Here is an 18,001-nt window from a genome sequence, read left to right as displayed (position 1 = left end):
TCCAGCTCCCTGCCTGCCTGCCTACTGCTTGTTCTCTGCCAGGATAGTCATAGACTCTGCTTCTGAAACTCTCTCTCTCTCTCTCTCTCTCTCTCACACACACACACACACACACACACACACACACACACACACACTATTCAACCACACAAACACATATATGTTCCATTCAACCTGCCCATCTTAATAATACTCCATGAAAGCATGAAAGTAATGATTTTGTTTTCTTTGCTGTTCTTATTTTGTCACCTATGTGGTTTGTGATACATAGTGAGTGAACCAAGTGATCTTTGGTAGATAGAATGATGGGGGAATAGTCAAAAGTTTTGAATATTTATCTTATTGTTTTTAATTATGTAAATGTGTGTGTTGAGGGGAAGTTTTGTGTGCATGAGTGCAGGTGCCCTCAGAGGCCAGAGGCATTGGATCTTGTGGACCTGGAATTGTAGGCAGTTCTAAAACACCCAACTCTGGTGCTGGGAACTGCCCTCTGCTAACCATTTGGCCTCTGCAACCTGGGCCAAGCAATTTAGAAATCAGCACTTGAAAAACTCTCTGAGATATTAAATGGAACTTAAAATATAGTGTAAACAGTATTGATGTTCCCATTCCCTGACTCTCTGTAAACAACTATCAGAGTCAGAGGTGTTTCTAGACTGGGTTCTCATGTCTCAAGGGAATTGCATCATTTGTCTTCACTCTTTCCCATTCTTGACTTTTAAAGCAGAATTGGATTGTGGTAGGAAAGCAGGATTCATAAATGACTAAAATGGATCCATAACAGTAGTATCCTGGATACATTTAGCCTCACAACCTCATGCTACATACGCAAGTATTCATGCCCTCTTCTCCCTCAAAAGTATCCTTCAAAGTGTAGCTTTAAAGGATGAAGTACTTTTCTTGATAAATTTCCAACAATGAGACGTTAAGTTGTATCTAACGTCAGGCTCTTCTAAGCTATGCTGAGCTGTCCATTCAAGTAAAGAAATCAGAGAACATATCCATAGCTACTTCTGTTGGATAACAACCTAGATGTTGGACTATCATCTCAAACTGCAGTCAGCATTAAAACTTCTGAGGTACAATAACACAGTATCTCTTCCAGAAAGACCAGAGCGATTTGGGATTTGAAGAAGTGTTCATGGTGCCTGTGATAACACCAGTCACTGCTATTCATTCAAATGTTTGTTGATTTGACAGGTGAAAATGGGTCCTTTCCCAATCATTTGATTACCACTACTGAGGTTGAAAAGTTTTGTTTCTTGGGTGGTGGTGGTTCACGCCTTTAATCCCAACAATCAGGAGGCAGAGGCAGGTGGATCTCTGTGAGTTTGAGGCCAACCCGGTCTATAGGAATTACAGGACAGGCTCCAAAGCTACAGAGAAACCCTGTGTTGAAAAAAAAGAAGAGAGAACGAAAGAAAGAAAAATTTTATGTTTTTTGACAAGTTCTATTTTGTGATGCTTTATTCTTTAAAATAATATGGTTTTTATTCAATAATTTGTAATTTAAATATTAATCATTTTTATTAAATTATTAAAAATAATTTAGTCATGTATATTTGTGTGTGTGTGTGTGTGCATGTGTGTATATATGGGCATGGGCATGCTGGCTCAGATGCCCACACATGCTTGCATTTGCAAATATGAGTGAGGATGCTCTCAGAGTGCAGAAGAGGGGTTGGCTGTCCTAAGGCTGGAGAACAGGCATTTATAATCTACCTGATGTGGATTCTGGAGTGACAGGCATATATAATCTACCAGACGTGAGTTCCAGAATCCCAGCTCGGTTTCTTCCCAAGTGATCTTGATCACTGGAGCCTTCTCTCAGCCATGTGCATTTATTCTTCAGTTCCTTGAATTTCAGGAAAACTTTATGTGCATTATGACAATTAAATTACACACACACACATATATATATATATAAATATACAAATATTTTATTTTATTCCCCTTTTAGTCTTCTTTCTGGTATATAATTTTTCTTTACAATTTCCTTCTTTCTCTGACTAGATTTCAGGAAACAAAGAGAATTATTAAAAATTAATTTCCTTATTTTTTGTTCATAAAAATGTGTTTCTTGGTTTTTCTCTTTTTACATCAGATCTAGCATGCATTTTTATTATCTGTCAAAAATTGTTTGAAATATAAGAAAACCTAACAGCATTTTGTGAGATTTTAATAAACATTAAAATCTTCCGGTGAAACAATGTGGAAATTAAGCATCCGCCAGCGCTGTCACTATCATTCTCTGTTTATTCCTCTTTGTCTGTGGATCTCGTCATTTGCAATAAATATAAATCTTATTATGTATCTAATAATTCTGTACAGTACCCAATTGCTGGTTTATGTAAAGTATTTTATAACCTCATATGGTAAATTTCTTCTTCATATATTTCAATTCAGTTCAAACAATGCTTCCTGTTAGATCCCATGTTCATTCTGACACAATCCACAGCAATCTCGTCAGAATTACCTTGCACTGCCATCTTTTTTTTTCTCTGAATTTATTTATTTATTTTTCATCCCAGCTGTGGTTTCCCTCTCTCCTCTTTTCCCAGTCCATTCCCCATTTCTGTTTAGGAAAGGACAGGTCTCTCATGAGTATCAATAAAATGGGCTTGGGCTGGAGAGGTGGCTCAGTGGTTAAGAGCATTGCCTGCTCTTCCAAAGGTCCTGAGTTCAATCCCCGGCAACCACATGGTGGCTCACAACCATCTGTAATGAGGTCTGGTGCCCTCTTCTGGCCTGCAGACATGCACACAGACAGAATATTGTATACATAATAAATAAATAAATATTATAAAAAAAATAAAATAAAATGGGCTCATAGAGGCTCTCAAAGACTGAACCCACGAGCAGGGAGCCTGCATGGGACTGACCTAAGCCCTCTGCCTATGTGTGACAGTTGTGCAAATCGGTCCTTGTGTGGGGATCCTGAGAGTGGGAACAGGGGCTGTCTCTGACTCTCTTCCTGGCTTTTGGGACCTTACTCCTTCCACTGGGTTACCTTGCCCAGCCATGTGCTATCTTGGTGTCAAAAGAATGTCTGTCTATAGCCTTCCATTTTCTAGCTTAGCAAGTGTCGAAAAGCGACCGTGATAAGACTGACGTAGGTGACCCCTGACCCACAGATAGATGGGCTGATGCTCCATGGGTTCCCTGGCTCAGGCATTTTCTGCCTTGGCATCTGGTGAACCTGTCTTATTTCTGGTTTCTCTGAGCCTCTAGCTATGCTGAGGCGTTGGCAAAACCACATTGCTTTCTAATTCCCAGAGCAGTAAACTGGTCCAGCTGACTTCAACTCTGCCAAGGATGTTTTGCTTATGGGATGAAAACTGGGTTGAAAGTCTGGAACATTTATTCATTAAAAGAAAAACAATAAAATACTATTTGTGGATGCAGGAACTGAAAGCTCTGTGTGTGTGTGTGTGTGTGTGTGTGTGTGTGTGTGTGTGTGTGTGTGTGTGGTGTGTGTGCGCGCGTGTGATGTGTACACAATGTTTACATGAGTGTGGAAGCATGTGGGCTATGTGTACACGTACATTCACATATATGTGAAGGTCAGATATTGGTGCTGGGTGTCTTTTTCAATTGGTCTCTATTTAGTGAGCCAGGGTCTCCCACTAAACCCAGATCTTGCTGATTCTGCTGTTCTAGCTAGCCAGTTTGCACTGGCCATCCCGTCTTTGCCTCCAGATTGCTGGAATTATAAAGAGGCTGCCAAGCCCTCCAAGGCCTTTGTGGGTCCTGGGGTTCCGAGCTCTGATCCTCATGTTTTCATGGTCAAGTATTTTATCTACTGAAACATTATTTTATTCCAACTCTTTAATTTTAGCTCATAGAAAATAATCTAAACTATCTTCTCAATGAGATGCTATTATATGATGGTAAATCAAAGCGTGTACACGTATGTGTGCAGATATGTACACTTGCACACAGGTTGCATGCAGAATGTGGAGTCGACTGGCACCAAGATGACCCATCTATTCCCAGTGTCTTATTAACAGGTAAATAGAGGTACAACATTTTAGGAGTTAATTTGTGCATTCAAACCTTGGGAATCGCTTCACAAGGCATCTCAGTTTGCGTGAAGACACCTCATCAGCCCTAGCTCTACAAAGACTTCAATCTGTGTATATTTTTCTTATGTTTAATGATTTTATGTGCAAGTGGTTTGCCTACATGTATGTCTGTGTACCAGGGGTGTGTCTGGTGCCTGTTGAGGTCAGAAGAGGTCAGGAAATTTTTTGAAACTGGGGTTACAGATGATTGTGAGCTGCCACCTGAGTTCTGGGGATCCAACCATCTGCGCTCTTAACCACTCAGCCAACTCTCCAGCCCAATGGTCTCTTTCTGAAGAATAGTTTTCAAATTAATTTGCACTAGTACACTCTGACAACTTTAATGGGAAGTGTTTTTTCCTAAAGACATTTCTCCTCTTGTTCTAGTACCAAATGGACCAATCTCTTCAACAGTTACAGCTACTTTGCCCACACCTGCCTTGTCTGCAACTTTAAGTGCATGAAGACTCCTTCCTTACCAAAGTGCATACTTTCTACATCTGATCTAAATTTTGCTCTGTATTTTTCCTATCAACCTGACTAAAAGGCACATGGGACAGCCACACTACAGTCAGAATGGATTTCCTCCACACAATACGATAGCTCATTATTTTAGGAAACAACCTCAGCTAAACATTTTGGGACATGAGCATATAATATAGGCATTCTTTGTCAGAACGTACCACAAATGGAGTCTATCCTGAGTCTACGGTCCTTGTCCCTATCTGAACTCTCAGAAGCACTGCTGTGTTGTCTGCATTTCTGTTGGTGCGTTGGCTTTCTTGGCTCCTGGATGAATGGCCTATTCTGTTTTGCTTAGAGCATTCAAGGGTTTCTTTATTTGTATCACCAAACTCTCCTGCATTCATCCCATAATCTAATGTCATAGACTCAAGAATCCCATGGTCAGTTTTATCACAGTACTGGCCTCATTTCTTAGTACCACTTCTCTTTGACTGTTACCTTTCTCTCTGATATGACAAAAATATTGGACAGAAACCATTAGTGGTGGCGCTTTTTTCTCAGGTCCTCGAGGGATGTTACTTTATCCTGGTGGGAAAAGCATGGTAGCATAGGAGTGATGTACTGGATGGTGGGTGCTCACATCTTGGCAGGCAGAACACAGAAAACAACTGTAGAAAATGGCCTGGGGTGTGGCCATCAAAGGCCCCCCACTCACATCTGTTGGTGAGACTCCCCCTTCAAAGGTGCAGTGACCTCCCCAACAGCCACCTGCTGGTGACCATGTCTTCAGACACGTAAGTCAGTGGAACTCGTTTTATAATTTAAACTAACAAATTAATAGCAAGCATATTTAAGGTTCCTTATGGAATGCTAACCAGCTTTCTGGTCAGTGATTCATTGAGAATGATCTCTGTTCTAACCTTGCATTTCCATCAAGTAGAGAGGAAGTTGTTTCTGTGATTTCATCTGCAAGAAAGAAAAGTCTTTATAAGAACAATCAAGACTTCATCAGTGGACGATTCGCCCAGGAGCTATGAAGATGTCTAGCAGCAAATGCTTACCATATTTTCTCCCATGATCCTGCCACAGCACACATTCTTTATATATATATTCGAGACAGGGTTTCTCTGTAGCTTTTGGTTCCTGTCTTGGAACTAGCTCTTGTAGACCAGGCTGGCCTCAAACTCACAGAGATCTGCCTGCCTCTGCCTCCTGAGTGCTGGGATAAGGCGTGCGCCATCACCACCCAGCTCACAGCACACATTCTTGATGCTGCCATTTTTTAAAAAGATTTAGATTTATTTATTTATTTATTTATTTATTTATTTACTTACTTATTTATCTATTTATTTATTTATTATGTATACAGTATCTGTCTGCATGTACACCTGCATGTCAGAAGAGGGCACTATATCTCATCATAGATGGTTGTGAGCCACCATGTGGTTGCTGGGAATTGAACTCAGGACCTCTGGAAAAGCAGTCAGTGCTCTTAACCTCTGAGCCATCTCTCCAGCCCCTGACATATTTTTAAAGGAATACATCAGACAGTTTTCTTCTGAACTACTTCAGCTCCAAATGGAGTTTTCCCAAGTTTCAGCTTCCCTTAGCCTCTCCCTGTGTTGAGCCTTTAGAGCAAAGCCAAAGGCTGTCATGTGGCTTATGTAGATGGCAGCTACTACCAATTCCTATTCAACACGAAGGAGAGCTTCCAAGTTGTCTGTGTGCTGTTCTATAAATAGCCCATGGTGGCTTCTCACAAATTTGTCACAGGGTCTGTGACTTCTTGTCCCAGCAGAGCTGAGCACACTATTGTGTGTCACAGGCTTCAGGAACTGGCCCAGTTGACCCTTCATCTTGAAGTCATACGTGATTGTTAGTTTCCTCCAAAAGGCTTCTCGTTTTTATTATTGAAAGAAAACAGTAGTTGCTAAGGTCTGGGCAGATACTAAGCGGCTATGAACAAATGTGTGCCTCGCTGTTACTCTGCTAACTTTCGGCTCAACTGTGAAGTTGGGCTTTAATGTTGCCACTGCATTCTTCCTACTTAAAATTTCAAGACGCCCATGAAATTTAATGGACTGCAACGAGACAAAAAGATGACCAAATTTAGATTTGTTTTTGACCACAGAGTCCATTAATTTTATTGTACCTACAACGAAGAGATGGTTCCTATAGCCGGATTCAGACAGACTGTAAACCTCAGAAGCTTGCCTTAGAAACAAAGACAATTGAGTGACGCTGGTGTGGCCATTTCTGTAAGGTCAGCAGTGGGGTATTTGATACCCTGTTTCTGTGGTGGAGTTATCAGATTCGGCTTGAACACTAGATTCCCCAAAGAGCAGAGGTGTTTGTAGAACCATGAGGTGAGCGGCTAGAACCACAGGGGATAAGTAGATTCTTGAGTGAAGAAAGCCTGTTTTTGTTCAGGGTGAAAATTAAGTTTTTTATCTTACGTGTAGGAAGTAGAGTGATGCTGAAACTTTAAAAAACTCATGATTTTTTTTTTAATTTAGCAAACAACAAAGGTAACATTCAAAATCTCTTGCAGTAAAGTGGTTGTGTGTGTGTGTTGGGGGGGGGAGTTACTCTGGAAACTTCTGTGGGAGCTGAACCGGATGCCTTAGTGATTCTTTTCCATTTAACTGTTCTCAGAATATCTCTTTTCCGCCGTGAGAGCAGCTACGTGCGCTATTTACTTGTCCTCTTTTCTGTGACAAAATACATGACAAACGCAAGCTAAGGAAGCGGAGGAATTCGGCTCGCAATCTGAGCAGTGTCTATCACGGTGAAGAAATCATAGCAGTATGAATGTGTGTGCAGGGAGGAAACAGTGGAAGATGTGCTCTGTCCCCACTCTCTGAGTCCAGGACCCATGGATACTGCCACCCACATTCAGGGAGAATCTTCCGGCTCAGCCAAATGCTTGCAGAAATACCTTGATGACACACCCAGAAGGGTGTTCCCATTTTCATGCTAAATCCAGTGAAACTGACATCACACGACATATTAGTATTTTGGCAATAAAAAATATTTAACATATCTTGAAACACTTGGCAAGAGTAGCAGTTTGTGTGCTCTCTGTTGTTTGGTTCTATTTGAGGAATAATTTTAATCTTACTAAATCTAAAGAGCAGTGAGTTTTCAGTTTTCTAGGTCTTTCTCCTCTAAACCACTAACTTTTATGTGGGTCTTGGTGTAAAATAAGGTTATTAATCTTCTGTGTATTGAATCATGAAATAAATTTTTGTATACTTATCTATAATGTTTATTTTAAATAACATAAGCTACTTTTGCTGTTTAATAGAAAATATATGACCACTACCAAAATCCTTCAACTTTGAATTTCTGAATGTTTAACTATATAATTTTAGAAAGGAAAACTCCATAATGTGAAGATATTATTATTGGGGTAACTTGATTTTAAAATGTACTGAAATAAATATCCTCTCAGGGACCTCATTGACTTAGTTATTAATTTATTATAGTACTGGGAGTCACAGCCAAGGTCTTGGCATGCTTGCTGAGTGCTCTTCGCATGTGCTACAGCTGTGGTCCTCTTCTGTCATTTGAGACAGAATCTCGGTCAGTCTCTTCTGTTGTCTTTGAAGTCATGTGCAGCCCAGGCAGGGTTCTCACTTGATTCTCCTGCCTCAGCTTCCTGGGTATCTGGAATCACGGACCTACTTCAGCAGCCCTACAGATTTTTGAAGATTATTTTGAAGTTGTAAATTTGAGTTAAAATTTAAAAAAAAAAATAATGAATCAAAAAGGGTTTGTCTTTATTTTGAGTACTGGTACAAAAAGAAATGCCTCATCAATGGAGCTAATGACAGTTCAGATAATTTTTTTTTTTTTTTTACTTTAAACCAAAATGCTTTCTACTCCCAAACTGGTTTTTTTTTTTTTTTTTTTTTGTGTGTGTGTGTGTGTGTATGTGACCAAGTGCCATGTCTATGTCTGACTAGAAGCTTTTTTTTTACTTTAAACCAAAATGCTTTTTACCCCCAAACTGTTTTTTTTTTTTTTTTTTTTTTCAGAAGGAAGCCAGTGAGATTAGGTGCCACTTATTTTGAGTTTAAGGTAGGATGTCTCGTAATGAAATCACAGACACGGCTTAATCAAATTAAGCCTAATTAACCTAAGGTGCCACTTGACAAAATAATAGAGTTCAATTTTGTATTCCTTACTTTTCTATTGCTGTGATAAAACACTGTGACTAAGGCAGTTTAAGGAAGACCGTGTTTATATGGGCACACAGTTCTGGAGCACTAGAGTCCATGAGAGCAGGGCAAAAGGTGTGGCCACAAGAGCAGGGAGCAGAGAGAGCAAACTCAAAATGACAGCTTTTTAAACATGAAAACTGACTCCTGGTGACATATGTCCTTCAGGAAGGCCACATCTTTTAAACCCACCCAAACAGTGCCATCAACTGGGGAGCAAGTTTTCAAACATCTGCACCTAGGGGGTACATTCTCATTCAGATTTCTAAGCAGAAAACTATGATGCTCAAATCCATGGCCTGTATTTTGAAAAGGCTGGCACATTGAAACTACTCTTTGAGGTGGGATGACTTTTGATTTTCCATGTTCTAGGGAGAACCAACTTGGGTAATGAGTGACTGACCACTGACCCTTGTCTCATCTCGACCACCATCACCACTCTATGATACTGATATGATTTCTGAAACCTTTCAGCCCCCCCAAAAAGCTTTAAATGAGGGCACGAGTACAGCCAGTGCAACCTGATGTAGAAGAGATGCTAAAGGAATCTGAAGAAAAGTTTAAAATGATTTCCTGCTGTAAATATTACTGGAATATAGCAAATTTTACAAAACGAAACAAAAAATTAAAGCATTAGACAACTTATGGATAAAACAGTGATTATTTCCTTTCCTCAAGATCATAGAGTCATAACAGTGTCAGATATAGAAGCCAAATGGCATATTAATTTTAGAAATTTGCAGGTAACAGTAGGAGGAGGATATCCAAGATATAATTTAAATGTATAGAAGTTTTGATAAATATATATGTATACAAACATAAAGGCACACGGAGAACTTCTAAAGAACTTATAATCTATGTCTAGGTATTGAGTTTTTAAAATGTTTCCCTCATATAACTTAGTATCTATGGGTTTTTTTTTTTTTTTTTTTTTTTGGTTTTTCGAGACAGGGTTTCTCTGTGGCTTTGGAGCCTGTCCTGGCACTAGCTCTGTAGACCAGGCTGGTCTCAAACTCACAGAGATCCGCCTGCCTCTGCCTCCCAAGTGCTGGGATTAAAGGCGTGCGCCACCATCGCCCGGCTCAGTATCTATGTTTTATTATGAATATATTATTAAGGCATTGCATTTTACTTCAATACTGAATATCTTCGGGGAAAACACCTAAACAAGACTATACATTTTTATTTCTGAAACGTATCACATGTCTTTTGGTTTTGATCCAGAATTTGTACTTTAAATTTTCCATTATGGGTGAAAATTCTCAGTTTTAGGAAGTGACATTTTAGCACATTTTATTCTGTTGGGCAATGTTATCTAGTTGAGATTAATGGACCCATGTGTTGATTAATGCATGCCGGTTTTTCTCAAGAACAGAAACATTTGTGGAGATTGATAGGGCAATTCCATTCAGACAACAAATACTTTTCCTTTGTAGACATTCACAGTAAAACCCTAAACAGCAAAACAGTTTTCCTAGCCTGATCTTTTTACTTCTCTATTTGGTCTAGCCTATAGAAGCACTTCCATTGAACTTCCTTTTCTATAAAGTAGGCAAGGGTGTATGACGTATACATACAGTAGAAAAAACTAGAACATGCCTAGATAATCTGAAAATACATATTTCTAAGGATAGTGCTAGCCACAATATGCTTGGAATTTTGTATTAATATTAAGATAGTATTTTGTGTTGTCACTGTGGTATTTGAGTCTGCTGTGCTGAAGGTGCTTCATTTCCTCAATCTTCTCAGGATGCTTTGGAATAATTTGATCCTCCTTCACCCACAATTACATCGCAGAATTTTCCAGCCTCCTCTTGTTTGCAGGACAGCCATGAAAACCTCAGCATGGCTTTGTATGACCTGTTCCCGGGCTAAACTGCTGTCCCTTCTCTCACTAGCCTGCCTTACTGCTGATCTTCCAGATACCAAAGCAATCTTCCAGATACCAAAGGTTTCCAAATAATCTGGTTTCCTTCCAGACTCTGCCTTTGCCGGCTGTTCTTTTTTGCTTTAAATGCTTATTCTCAGATTCTCTAACAGGAACAGTGTGATACTACACACTCGTAGATTAAACTGTCTTGATGAACCCTTGTCTATCTGCCCAAAGGGGATACTGTTCTTCCTTTCATTTTGCTACCATAACACTCTGAAGTTGACCTCAATATACAGTCTCCCATGGTGCCGTCTAATCATGGCATCTGTTTATGGCTGTGTTTCCATTAGACTGTCTCTCGGGGAAGATGGAGACGATGTGAACTTAGCATTGTTTATCTTGTTCAGGTCCATTTTTTTCTTGAACAAAACCATGAGGAAGACTATGTAGTAGGAATCTAGCCTTCAGTGGGTTTTGTCAAGATGGCCATAGATAAACTTCTGACTATAAATTTAGGGAATTGCCTTGCCCAGTGTTACATTCTCACTGGAGAGGTCAGAATGGATGAACCCTTCAATAGTGCACATTTTCACTGTTAATGAATATATTACTTTCTCCTTAGGATTTCTTGATGCCTCATGGCCTGGATCCATGGATAACACTACTCACTATAAAGCATTTCAGAAAACTACTCAGCAAACAAGTAATATTATTAAGCTTTGCTATGTGCCAAGCAAGCTTCCTCTATTTTATTTATATCAATTCATTTAATCGATCCAATAATGCCTGCAGGATAGATATCATTATTAACCCTATTGTATGACGGAGAAAGTATAGGCATGGCTAATAAAAGTTGATTCAGTCTGTATTACAAATAAGTGGAAAAATATAGACAGAGATGGGATCCAATCCTAGCTGATAAGAGCCAGATCTCACAGCTTTCTACCAGCCATGATCAAGGGCATATGCCACTGCTGTCTTCTCAAAGTATTAGCTTCTAAACCCTTATTCAGGAGGCTCAAGATCAGCCCTCACTGAACGTAATTCCCTTTCAAAGCTCAAAAGGCAATCACAGGGAGTTGGTGCAGCCTTGGAACCTTTGGGGCTGTTTTCCCATCACTCTTTCCCTTCTTGCTTGCTCTTCTGTCCTTCACTTCAATTTGTACACAGAACCAGTGATCATAAAGAACACACACGTCTCATTGACTACCCAGAAAAGTCCTTCACTGCTACGCCCACTGCTTTTGAGCTAGGGTTCAAGCTCCTGATCGTAACTGGAAGGCCTACATGTAGCAGGGCCATTGTTCCAGGGTTAGGTTTGGGCTTAAAAGAAAGCAGAAACAAAGTGAGAACTATATACTCCAAATGATCCCCAGCTTCTCCAGACGGACCGGATTCTCTCTGTATTGTCACATGCTGTTTCCTGCCTTTCCTTTATCCCGGGAATTGAGCTTTTCCAGAAGAATAGCACCACTATGACACAAAGAGCTGTAGAGGAGATTTATAGGGAATGATTTGCTCTCAAGATTATGAAGGCTGAGAAGTCCCAAGATCTGTACTCTGTGAACTGGAAAACAGGGAGACCCAAGTCTGTTGTCCTGGTCTAGGTCTGTAGACCTTAGTGGGAGCACTCTAAGTTTGAGAGCAGAAGGGTATTACATCCTAGATTAATCAGAAAGAGGGAGTCTGCCCCTCATGCACCTTTTGTTTTCTTCAGGCCATCACTGGATCGACTGATGCCCCAAGCTCCGAGGAGAGCAACAGCCTTTCACAGCCTACTGATTCAATCACTAGTATCTTGAAGAAAGACCCTTACAGAAATATCCAGAAATAAATATTTACCAGTTCTCTGGGCCTCTAATAGCTTAGTCAAGTTCATATACAAATTTAACAGTTACACCCAATTCCTGTGAAATTTTTATTGATCCTGCTTTGCCGAAGTAGGGCCACAAAAGGCAGGTCCAGACTATTGGATCTTAGAGAATAATTACCTGAACTTCATTTGCTTCACAGGATTGGCAGAGGAAGCAGCTGAACCAACATAGAGTTGGCTTCCCTGGGGCTCCTGAAACATATTCCTACAACTATGACTCCATGCAAAGCTTCCCTGTAGTCAGAAGCTGTTGTGCATCACACCTGGTCCTGTAGCTGCTTACAGGATAATCACTCTGAAGCTTAATATTAATTACACTTGTTCGGCCAATGGCTTAGGCATATTACTGACTGGCTCTCACAATTTAATTAACCCATTTTTACTAATCTGTGTATTGCCACCTGGCCCTGTCTTTTCGGTGATACCCTGCCATGTTACTCCTTCTGTAGCTCCATGACGTCTCTTTGTATCTTTGTTTGGATTTCCTGCCTAACTGTATTTTACCTATTTACCTATAGGCCAATTACCTATATCCGGGACATTTAGTATGTGTTTCTTGCTTGATGTTATTCTTGTTGGTTGTAGTTCCTACTTTTGTGTACGTTATTACCCTTTCTTTCTCCTGGACAATGCTTGATAAGCCTTGTTATTGTAAATAGTCTTATGTTAGGATTAGAACCTTCTTATTTAGACAAAAAGGGGAAGTGTTGTGGGAATCCACTCTGCCAATAGATTTGAAGCACTGGCCTTAGGGTGTGGCTTCTTGTCTGCAGATGTGATCTCTCATAAGAAAAGGAGGCAGTCACTCTTTTTCTTGCTCTGACATTGGTTTGGATGATAGGAGCAGAGCAGGTGACTTGCTGTTGGTGCCCTTCTCCTCGGGCAGAATAACTGTGGCAATGTCTAAGCTGTCCTTTATCAGTGAGTGTTCACCCCTATTACCCCCCTTTATACATCTAAATCAATTCTTTTAAACCTCTCCCAGACTCTTATACATTCTCCCTACACATTTCTTCTTTTAAATCAGTTTCAATGGTCAGGATTCTGAACTCAGGACCACTCAACCATAATCAAGATTTATGAAGAGCCATGCTCTGTATGGACGTTCTAGAGAAACCCTGCAGCTTACCTCTTCATGTGTCTGTGGACATGCCTTGACTTGTGACTGCAACGCTCTCTAATCTCTACAGGCCCTCACATTATCTTATCCTCAGTGGTTGTACCCCCAAACTTTGGGCAAATTGCCCAATCTCAAAACCCTTAATTTAATCACATTTGTGATCATTTGGATTCCATACAAAACATTCTCAAATTCAAGGGACTAAGACCTAATCTTTGGGGCAGCGTTCTTCAGCCTCCCACATAGGAGAATGTATGGAACCCGCTCACAGTCACTCCTGCTCTGAGGCAAGGCAGTCAGCCTTTGGTATCCCTCAGCTGGTAAATCATGAGTCAGGTACACCTAAGCACAAGCACGTGCCCTTGCTGAGAGGCCTGTTGCCTTTAAGCGAAGGCAACTGCTAGGGAAGTATCTGCTTTGAGTCTGCAGCACCAAGTACCCCTAGCATGTTGGGTGTTAGTGTTCTGGTCCTAAAGGGGTGATCCGCATGGCATACCCATCTACTCTATCCCTATCTTTCAGGATTTGTGACTACACCACAGTTACATATTTCTGGATTTTATATTTTACTGTGTCATGAATTCTTCCATAGTCTTAGATCAATGCCTGCCCCAAAGGTCTAAATAGCACTTCGCAAACCCCTTCTGCACCTTGCTTCTCTCCACAGCTTTTTTCAGATTGAGAATTATGCTTTTCACTGATCCCACCTGACTTTACTCATCTTTTGGTGTTTCTTATTACATCATGACTAGCACCCCCATCTCTGCCATCCCTTACTAAACTGTTAGGCTCATAAGGGTAGGTTACCTTCTCTGTTCCTATTTACTGCTGCCTCCGTACCTGGCAGACTGTAGGTCCTCGTAAATTGTTAATGAACAAACTAATAAATGTGGCTTAGAGCAGCCACTGTCTGCCTCTTCATCAATTGGTGGAGCAGAAGGCACAGCCAACCGTGGGAACAGAAGCCATCAAGCATGTTCAAGGAAAGTGACTGAGTGTGTATCAGGAGGCAGTAAAGTAAACAATATCTCAAGGGTCACAGCTGTTTCGCTCTGCCTTTCAGCCAAGAAACGTTGTGATTTACTTCCCGTTCTTGCCAAGGATGAAGAAATAAAGTCATAAACAAAGAGTGAGAGAGTGAAGAATTACTCGGCTTGGATGGACAGGTCAATCTGCTTGCTCACCTGTGGCCAGGCAAGCGTGATCAAAGAATACTACGCTTTCCTCTCTCTCCGCATCTCTTTCTCTTCTTTAAGGAGAATGACAAGATCCTGACATTGCTGCAAAGTTAGGATATACACAGATAATGTTTCAGGCCGTGTGACAAAATGGGTCCCAAATACACCCTTACTTTCTCCAGGACACTCAATTTTAAGGTGGTTCTTGTGTAATAGTTAATTTATAGGGACATTAGCAAGATTTAACAAGAAATTAATGTTGGAATCCCAATGAGAATAACATTATACAGTTGTAAATTCAAAATCATTCATAAGATTTGTTATTCATAGTCAATATGATAGCTCATGTGGTTTTTTTTAATTTTTGGAATCTTACATATGTTAAAGTAACATACACACATAGTAAAAGTTGAATTACTATTAAATGAGCAGATTTTAGTACAGTTATTTAAAATATGTTGAAATCTATATTCATTACTAATCTGTTTTAGATAACTAAAAATATGCCTATGGAAAGTATGCATTTAATATATTCAACATCTCCCTACTCTTGTTATTTATAGTTACTTAATTCTTATACTGGCTTATTTATAACTCCAAGTAATATATACAAGTGCCTATTTCTACTATGGGTATAATGTGATCTACTTACTTTTAAGGTCTCCCACCGAAACTGTAACATAACCAGTCTTCAGTATCTGAGCCTCATGCCCACAGCTTGCTGGTCAGCTGACTCAGTGGTGCAGGCTTTGCTTACTTCTACAGCTGACTTTGAGTTACCAACTTGACTTTGAATTCTCTTCTATAATTGTAATAATCTTCAGTGTCTTCTCTATGGCTTCAGTTTGTAAGGAAATCAATAAGCCATATTGACAAAATTTTGATTATGCAAATGTTATTCAATATAGAACTGAATATTGTGCCTGCTATCGAGAAAGCAATGCAGTCTTGGTGGGAAATGAAGAAGATAACGAAGCTCTAATTGCATTTTAGAAATGAGTCAATCTATCATTCTGAAGGAAAACAAATCCTATGAGGTCACAGGAATAACACATAACAGAAAACAAAGACGGTTTTTCACACGGTTTTAGTCATAGGAGCTGCTTTGTTTGCAAAAAATGCACAGAACACCACACAGCTTTCTGCTAGTGAGTCTTCACCAACGCAAAAGAGACAGGAAATTATTTCCCAACTATATTGTAACGACCCCCCAAAACATCAGAAATAAATCCACATGGGTATTTGGATAGTGTTAATTAAAGGGAAAGTATCATGATCTTTGAATAAACATGCCTTACAGTGTAGGAAATCATAGGTAACTGCAGAGGGATTGCTTGTCTATTTATGTATAAATGCTTTCAGACATGCTTTACTTTCTGGTTTCTTATCATTTTGTACAACAATGAAAGTTTTTGATGCATTAAAAACAGTCTTTCTTCTTCTTTCTTCAGACATGTGCATGTTTGTATCCATCCATCTCTGTAGCCTTTACAGATCCTTTCTTGATCTACTCATCCATCCAGTGGTACTTACCAGTGGTCCTTAACCTCTAAGCACTTAAAATGTGGTTTGTGAGACTATCCCGGAAATGTGAAGTTCATCATGTGGCTGGTGAATACATACTGGACTGTAGTTCCTTCAGAAGCAATAAACTCTGATGAGGATTCTTCCACTAATACCTTCATTGTTTGACCTGGAAATGGAGTCATCTTTTCAGCTACTGCTTGGGTCCTTCCTGCATGCTTCTATTTTGTTCTCCTGTGTTGTGCTAGTATACTAGGAATCATTGTCTCTAATATCTATCTGTGTCTAATTTATAGGTTAAATGTTATGACACATGTGCATATGTTGGGAAAAATCTGTAAGGGTTGTGGTTCCTGAAGTTCAGGGTGTGGGATCTCTTGAAACAGCCAGCATGGACAAAAAGAGACTATTACAGTGTAGTCAAGTTAAAATACACACACACACACACACACACACACACACACACACACTCATACATACATACACTATATGTTTTACTCTGAAAAATATAAGCAATTTTGCCTTTTTCTGGTGAGCATAAAGACTGTTCAAAACAAAAGAATTTCCAGTTGCCTTTTCGTTGTTCTGTGTTTGGTGGTGACTCTTTCCTGAAGGTTCTATTCTGAAGGTCTTGTGAATTTCTCCACTGTTAGACTTCTTATTTACTGTCCATGACAAATAGCTCACATCAGAGTCGTATGCCTGAGTCAATCCAGTCACATACTCACTAAGTAGGTGCTGATACCACCGTAAATCATACCATCCTGTCATAAACAAACCCAGTGCCTGAACTACAAGTCAAACTTGATGATGAGAAGATATTAAGTTAAAACAAACAAAAACCCAAACCCGAACAAATACAAATAACAAGTTGGTGTTCAGGGAGATGTCAGTAAAGGGCCATTGTATAAGTGCAGTGGTTGAGATCATATCTCAGAATATACATAAATGGTCAGGGATGGTGGGTATGCTCCTGTAACCTCAGCATGGGGGGAGGTCCAGAGACAGGCAGATTCCTGAAACTACTAGATAGCCAGTCTGGCAGAATAGATGAGCTTCAAGTTCAGTGAAAGACATCTAAAAAAAGGACACCTGACGTTGACCTTGGGTTCCATGTACAGGGACATTTACATGTACACACTTACCAGAACAAGTTCACAGCACAGGCACAGGAAAACAAAACAGCAAGTCGGATCACCAAAATATAGCAAACTAAAGGCAATAGAAGTTTCTGTGAGGAGAGAATTATGGCTGTTTTATGTCTGTTGGCTTGGAAAACTTTACTAACAAGAGGGGAGCTTAAGACTTTGTTGACTCCCCATGGGAAGCCTCACCCTCTCTGAGAAATAGATGGGGGGGGTGATGAGTGGGCGCGGTGAAGGTAGAGAGAGCAGAAGGAAGGGAAGGAGTGGGAAATGGATTCGGCATGTAAAATGAGAAAAGACAGGTTGTTGGTTTTCGTTTTTGTTTTTTATAAAAAAGAGGGTAGCTTAGACAGAGACCCAGAAGAAGAAAGACTAATGCTATGTGAAAACTGGACAAAACATACACCAAGCAGAAGAAAAAGCAGATGAGAAAATTCCCAGGTAAGACTCACTGGGACATTAAGGTAAACTTTTTTTCTGTGACCAGGGTTTGACAGCTTCTGGGAACATAGACAAGTACAGACTCCCTTAACTCT

General features: G+C 40.0%; 1 long non-coding RNA gene across 1 annotated transcript in view; it reads right to left on the bottom strand.

Annotated features, from left to right (window-relative positions):
- Positions 1 to 15,753, bottom strand: part of LOC113457727 — a 19,565-nt gene extending 3,812 nt beyond the window's left edge. The window contains exon 1 of the long non-coding RNA XR_003378233.1: positions 15,449 to 15,753. This is a non-coding gene — a long non-coding RNA (uncharacterized LOC113457727). The remainder of the gene's footprint in view (positions 1 to 15,448) is intronic.
- Between the last annotated feature and the right edge of the window lie 2,248 nt (positions 15,754 to 18,001).

Source organism: Microtus ochrogaster, linkage group LG5, assembly GCF_000317375.1.
Source record: "Microtus ochrogaster isolate Prairie Vole_2 linkage group LG5, MicOch1.0, whole genome shotgun sequence".
NCBI classification, from domain to species: domain Eukaryota; kingdom Metazoa; phylum Chordata; class Mammalia; order Rodentia; family Cricetidae; genus Microtus; species Microtus ochrogaster.
The sequence above is the reverse complement of the archived record's forward strand: the minus strand, read 5'-3'. Positions and strand labels throughout refer to the sequence as shown.